Below are 7,921 nucleotides of genomic sequence, written 5' to 3' on the forward strand. Positions count from 1 at the left end.
AGGTGCTCTCATACTGAAGTGTGCACTGATCTTGACTGCACTCTCAGCAGGCAGTGCACAGCGTCATGGTCCAGGATTTATGGCAAATGATACATAGAAGAAATATAGTATTAATGGTTTTCTACTGCTGATGTCACAAACTACCAAAATTTAACAGCTTAAAACAATGCAAATTTATTCTCAACACTTCTGGTGGTCAGAACTCTGAAATGAGTCTTAGGGACTAAAATCAAGGTTTTGGCAGGGCCGCATTCATTTGCCAGGCTCTAGGGGAGATCTGATTCTTTGCCTTTTCTGGATTCTGGATACAGCCTACCAACCCACTCCAGTATTCTTGCCTGGAGAATCCCACGGACTGGGGAGCCTGGTGGGCTGCCGTCTATGGGGTCGAACAGAGTCGGACATGACTGAAGCCATTCAGCAGGAGCAGCAGCAGATACTGCCTACACTTCTTGACTCAGGGCCGCTTTCCTATCTTTAAAACCAGAAGCTTAGCATCTTTTCTCTTTCTGCTCTCGGCCTCATGCTTATAAGGAACCTTGTGATTATATCAGGCCCACCTGGATAATTCAGAATAACTACAATCTCAGGTTTATTAATCTGAGATTAACTAAGGATTAACTAAGATCATAGCACCTGGTCCCATCACTTCATGGCAAATATATGGGGAAACAATGGAAACAGTGAGAGAGTTTATTTTTTAACTAAGAATCTTAGTTAACTAAGGATCTTAGTTAATGCGAAGTCCCTATAAAGTACCAAATTCATAGTTTCTGAGGATTAGGGCTTGAGAATCTTTGGGGGCCATTATGCAGCTGACTAGTGACCAGCTGTGTGTGTGTCTGGTGGTGAAAGAAAAGCCTGTTGAAGTAAAGCACAATATTGCATGGGAACCTGGAAAGTCAGGTCCATGAATCAAGGTAATCTGGACATGGTCAAGCAGATGGCAAGAGTGAACACTGACGTCTTAGGAATCAGTGAACTAAAATGGATGGGAATGGGTGGATTTAATTCAGATGACCGTTATATCTACTACTATGGGCATGAATCCCTTAGAAGAAATGGAGTAGCCATCATAGTCAACAAGAGTCTGAAATGCAGTCAGATCAGATCAGTCACTCAGTCATGTCCGACTCTTTGCGACCCCATGAATCGCAGCACACCAGGCCTCCCTGTCCATCACCAACTCCCAGAGTTCCCTGAGACTCATGTCCATCGAGTCAGTGGTGCCATCCAGCCATCTCATCCTCTGTCGTCCCCTTCTCCTCTTGCCCCCAATCCCTCCCAGCATCATAGTCTTTTCCAATGAGTCAACTCTTCACATGAGGTGGCCAAGGTACTGGAGTTTCAGCTTTAGCATCATTCCTTCCAAAGAAATCCCAGGGCTGATCTCCTTCAGAATGGATATTAAATCCCTTATAATTATACAGTGGAGGTGATTAACAGATTCAAGGGATTAGACCTAGTAGACAGAGTGCCTGAAGAACTATGGACAGAGGTTTGCAACATTGTACAGGAGGCAGTGACCAAAACCATCCCAAAGAAATAGAAATGCAAGAAAGCAAAGTGGCTGTCTGAGGGGGCTTTACAAACAGCTCAGGAAAGAAGAGAAGTGAAAAGCAAGGGAGAAAGGGAAAGATACACCCAACTGGATGCAGAGTTCCAGAGAACAGCTAGGAGAGATAAGAACGAAAGCGGAAGTGAAAGTCACTCTGTCCTGTTCAACTCTTTGAGACCTCATGGACTATACAGTCCATGGAATTCTCCAGGCCAGAATACAGGAGCGGGTAGCCTTTCCCTTCTCCAGGCAATCTTCCTGACCCAGGAATCGAACTGGGGTCTCCTGCATTGCAGGCAGATTTTTTACCAGCTGAGCTATCAGCGAAGCCTGACAGATAAGAAGGCACTCTTAAATCAACAATGCAAATAAATAGAGGAAAACAACAGAAAGGGAAAGATGAGAGATCTCTTCAAGAAAATTGCTGCAGTCCATGTGGTTGCAAAGAGCTGGACATGACTTAGCCACTGAACAACAACAAAAACAATTCATCTGACCACAGATAGGGAGCAGGGAACAGCTTCTCAAAGATTCATTAATAGGGGTGCACATTGATAGTGATGGTGGGGTATTGAGGAGGAAACTGACTAAATGGGGAAAAGAGATGGATTTCAGCCCTGGACATGATTGCCTTGGTATATTTCGGAAAAGAGAGTCAGGGAAATTAACTTCATCTGGAGTTTAAAATGATCCAGAGATTTTGCTTTCTAAATTGCAGGTATAATTGTGTGTGTGTGTGTGTGTGTGTGTGTGTGTGTGTGTTGGGGCAGGCCTAGGGTGCTTGAAATAATATGCTAAAGTAATAGTTTCCTTAGTATTGTAAAGAATATTGCTCTTTGGATATTTTTTGTGGTTTCTTAGATTTGTAATGGGAGGATAATTGCTTTACCATGCTGTATTGGTTTCTGCTGTAGAACAACATGAGTCAGCTAAAGCATAAGATGCCCCCTCCCTCTTGCGCCTCCCTGCCCACCCCGCTGCTCTAGGTCATCGCAGAGCTGAGCTCCCTGTGCTCTGCAGCAGCTCCCACTAGCTGTCTGTTTCAAATGTGGCAGCGCACCTATGTCAGCGCTGTTCTCAGTGCCCTCTCATTCACCGACTGTGTCCACAAGTCCAGTCTCCACATCTCCATCTCTATTTCTGCCTTGCAAATAGGGTCATCAGTACCATTTTTTCTAGAGTCTATATATATGCATTAATATACAAATAAAAACAATATTTGTTTTTTTTTCTTCCTCTGACTTACTTCCCTTTTATGACAGACTGTAGGTTCATGCATATTACTACAAAGACCCAATTTCATTCCTTCTTATGGCTGAGAAATAGTCCATGGTATATATGCACCACAACTTCTTCATCCATTCATTTGTCAGTGGATGCCTAGGTTACTTCCATGTCCTGGATATTATAAACAGTGCTTTAATAAACATTGGGGTGCATGTGTCTTTTTGAATTGTGATTTTTCTCAGGGTATATGCTCAGTAGTGGGATTTCTGGGTCATATGCTGGCTTTATTCCTAGTTTCTAAAGGAACCTCCATACTTTCTCCATCGAGGCTGTATGAATCTACCCTCCCACCAACGGTGCAAGAGGATTCCCCTCTCTCCACATTGTCTCCAGCATTTATTGCTTGTAGACTTTTGATGATAGCCATTCTGACCAATGTGAGGGGATAACCTCATTACAGTTTTGATTTGCATTTTTTCATTGACTGTGGCTGGTAGAGCAGAAGGGAGTGGACTTTTCTATATTGATTCTTCTGGAGATCTGACTGGATTTTCAAGTTCTAATTAGTCATCCCTTGATTCTTTTGGATTTTTTTAAGGAAGATAACATATATCATATATTATTTTGAAGAAAATATCAATCAATTTGAAGAAAATATCAATATCAATGCCAATAATAGGTATGTAAGAGGAAGTGGTTAAGAAGAACTGAAAACGTGTGGTTTGGCAACACGATTACCAATAAAGTCATTTATGTGCACTGTTCATCTTAATTCCCCTGTGGCACAGTTGCATAAGGGTGAGTCAGGTTGATTTTGATGTGAGTTTTATTTTATAAGGGCTGTTATAAACCCACACAGGTTTGCTCCGTCATCATGGCTGGTGTTGGGTGCATGTTCATCTCTTCACAGTTAAAGGAGAAAGTGAAGGGAACACTTTTGTTTTTCAACGCTTTGGCTTCAGGTAGCTCCTTGTTACTTTTCCTAATCACGCGAGAAACTCCAATTTCTCAGTAGCTAATTGAAACACTAACTTGTTTCCATATCTTTTCCACCGCTGGTGGAGTGCCATGCACTGGGGCAGAGCACCATAAATATTTCCCTTCATGCAGGTGATGAACGTGGTCAAGTGTCCCACCCATTAAACACTTAAGAGGTGTAGACTTACATACTTGCAAGGCATCACTATGAAAATGTTACTCTTTATTTTCTCCCAAATCCTATAATCAACTTTATTCAAAAGTTTTCGGAAACGTACATCTGACAACACCCACTGCCATTGATAATTGATATCTGACAATAGCCAGTGCTGCATTTCAAACCTGCGACCTATATTGATTGTAAGTGAACTCAACCTTATGCTTAGTTAAGCAAGGCCCAAGATCAGCTTTACATGCATTACTGAATCCTGATTGCGACCATCTTCATTGTGATTCAACAAATATTCCTGTTCTTGTGAAGCTTACATTCTTCCAGGAAATAGACACGTGGTATACAAATAAGTCACATTGGTCTGTCTCAAACCCCTTTAACAAAATGTTCCTCTTCTAACTGAGAGCTCCTCTTGAGAGGGTAACAGGCAGGAAGGCCAGGGGTCTCCAAGCAGAGGAAATAAGCTGCAAGTATCGGGCATTTTTTATCTCTCTCTTAAGCTGAAGGAGGAAATAAACTATATTTTTTCCCCTTCTCTATACAAATTTAAAAGGTTTCTCTTAAAATACTGTGTTGCCATAATGACACCTGGTTCCACCTGAAGTTAACTAGTCTCAAACCTTGAGTTAACCAATGCATTTTTTTTAATGGAGATGTTTGTCTTAAGCCATGGTAATGTACCATGCATTTACTCCAGACTCTGTCTTCAGGTCCGTTCTGCCTAATGGCTCAGAACCGACTTAACAAACCATTATGTTATACTCAGACATTGTTCCCCTAATCTGTGTAAACGAAACTATTTGTATGGTAATCTTCCCTCCTACAAGATTCAAGTCGATGGTTGTTATGGCCCTAGATGACTCCTCTGGTGCCAAGATTATCCCAAAATACATCTTATGGAGGAGACTCCTGGTGCTATTCTGAGTTTTAAGACATTCCTTTCTTTCATTAACAGACTGCTAGTGACTATGTAACATCCAGCTAAAAACTAGCAGGGGGGCACTCTTTCTGCCCCCTTCTGATGTCTATATCAGAAGCTTTCTCTATCTCCTTTATACTTTAAGAAAACTTTATTGCACAAAACCTCTGAGTGATCAAGACTCGTCTCTGGCCCTGGATTGAATTCTTCTCTTCTGGAGGCCAAGAATCCCAGCATCTTTTTGCGGTTCAGCAACAACCTTTCACTCTGCTCAGTCTTTCTGCTGTGAGATCGGCACTGACTGAGTGACTGGTCGGACTCAGTTCCTGCCTCCAGATGGTCTCGTGGTCCCTCTCCTGCCTCCAGAATATCAGTTAATGTTGCCACGAAGCCCGGGGGTGGGGGCTCAGCCCCCAGGCCTGGACTTCTCATGATTCCCTCTCTTTCCTTAGGTTTCCACACATGAAAGCTGGGCTTCCCTCATAGGTGAGTCAGTAAAGAATCTGCCTGCAATGCAGCAGATCTGGTTTTGATTCCTGTGTTGGGAAGATCCCCTGGAGAAGGCAATGGCAACCCACTCTCATATTCTTGCCTGGAGAGTCCCATGGACAGAAGGGCCTGGTGGGCCACAGTCCATGGGGTCGAAAGAGTCAGACAGGACTTAGCAACTAAACCACCATCACCACCACACGTGAATGCTGTAAATTCTGCCTCCACAACACCTCTGGCGCCTTCCTGCCTTTCCCTTTGCATTGCCTTTCACCTGTTGACAAGACTTTGCAGCCCCCCAGGCCTCACTGCCTGAGCCTCTGTCCCCTTCAATGCAGCTCAGGTCCTCCTGTGAGGATCATTGCCCCAAGGCCTGGTTCCATTCAGGTCATTTCTGGACTGTTAACTTTCGACAGCTCCCAATACTTTTCATAAAAAGTAAGCATCACAGCCTGGGCTACAAACATGTTTCTCTAGTCTTACATCTTGCTAGTTCCTTTTATATTGTTTACATTTTAGTAAAATAGGATTATATGTTCTCCTCAAATTGATTTTGTGTTTCTCTCCACCTTCAGGCTTTGCTGTGTGCTGCTTTTACATGTGGGACATCCAGCTTTCCAGTCCAAACACACAAATCCACTTGGGAAAATCCAGCCATTATTTAACGTAAATCTCAGATGATAAGTATTTCCTGAAGAAGTCTTTCATGAAATTAGTAATTCTCCCAAGTTGGAAAAGATCTCTGGGTGGCTGTAGAATTTGTTTTATATCTTTCTTATGACACTTTTCATATGAAAACCTTGGTTATATTTATGTGTGTACTTGTCTTTCTACTAGATGATAAGATGTTAGTAATCGTCCACTACTCTTAACAGATCCTCAGTAATTATTTGTCAAAAGTTGGGATGGATAAACGAGTGAGTTGAGTCTGCTCTTTATTTCCATGGGACATTTGTGACCCTGAGAACAAGCAATGTGAGGCGACCAGAATATGTAGCTGAGCTGGAACGACAGCAATTTCAGTCAAGGAGGACTGCTGCAGTACACACTAAGCTAAGAATTGTCTCCTCTCAGGAAAATGGGCCAGAGTCTTGGCACATCTTTTTTAGAAAAGGGATACTGTCTCTTTGCTTAAGACTTGCTCTAATCTTAGTACTAGAAACCTGAAACCTAACTGGAGAATAAATGTTTCAACGTTCAATATGTCATAAACTGTGACCGAGGTGAAACTATTAAATTACCCTGAACACTGGCCAGCTTGCAGTGCCAGCCAAGGGGTACATGGTGAGGGAGAAGCTAAAGAAGGCTGGAGGGGGGTCTTCAGCTTCTGGTCACGGGACTGGCAGCAACAGCTGCTGCTGGCTCTGAAGGCAGCCCTCTGAACTCTCGGTATGGCCAAGAGAAGGATGCAGAAAGCCCCAGCAGCTAAGAGACCCAAGCTGCGTGGGGGAGGTGGGCAGAAACACAGGCAGGGGCTCAAGGAAGACTCTGGCCTCAGAGGGGCAGCTGAGCTGCAGGAAGCAGAACAATTTATTCGATAGTTTTCATCCTATAAAAGGGTGACAATCTCTGAATTGCTTCATAATATCTGCTCGAGAGACTATATTGCATCAGTTTAAACAACAACAACAACTTCTATATTTCAGAAACATGGCTTTATCTGGGGTGTAAACTTACTCCTCATTTTGGAGAAACATGCAAAAATTACAGACACATAAATCTAGAAGTATATAGTTTAGGCTCCACCTTAATGGGTGATGAAAGGTGAGATTAAATGATTCTGAAACTTTACCTGACCTGATAAACCTCTATGATTTAAGAAAGTGAACCCTGCTTGGCTGGACACAGCCTCCCTAATATTATTACAGTAGAAGGAATTTCTCACATTGCAGGTGGGGGAAGCCAAATATGGTCTTCATGCCACAGCGGCCTGCACCAGTACATACCCAGAATGTAACTTCAAGATTAGCGTTTGCAAGAGTCTGTAAGTCACTTAATAGACTTTGTGTGAGTTTTATTCTAGATAACTTTATAAAAAGTTCACTTCAGTATTGTTGCCTTGAGAACCCCATGAACAGTATGAAAAGGCAAAATGATAGGATACTGAAAGAGGAACTCCCCAGGTCAGTAGGTACCCAATATGCTACTGGAGATCAGTGGAGAAATAACTCCAGAAAGAATGAAGGGATGGAGCCAAAGCAAAAAGAATACCCAGTTGTGGATGTGACTGGTGATAGAAGTAAGGTCCAATGCTGTAAAGAGCAATACTGCATAGGAACCTGGAATGTCAGGTCCATGAATCAAGGCAAATCGGAAGTGATCAAACAGGAGATGGCAAGAGTGAACGTCGACATTCTAGGAATCAGCAAACTCAAATGGACCTGAATGGGTGACTTTAACTCAGATGACCATTATATCTACTACTGTGAGCAGGAATCCCTCGGAAGAAATGGAGTAGCCATCGTGGTCAACAAAAGAGTCCGAAATGCAGTACTTGGATGCAATCTCAAAAAACGACAGAATGATCTCTGTTTGTTTCCAAGGCAAACCATTCAATATCACAGTAATCCAAGTCTAT

The sequence above is a fragment of the Bison bison genome, unplaced genomic scaffold, assembly GCF_000754665.1.
Source record: "Bison bison bison isolate TAMUID 2011002044 unplaced genomic scaffold, Bison_UMD1.0 scf7180017864233, whole genome shotgun sequence".
Lineage (NCBI taxonomy): Eukaryota > Metazoa > Chordata > Mammalia > Artiodactyla > Bovidae > Bison > Bison bison.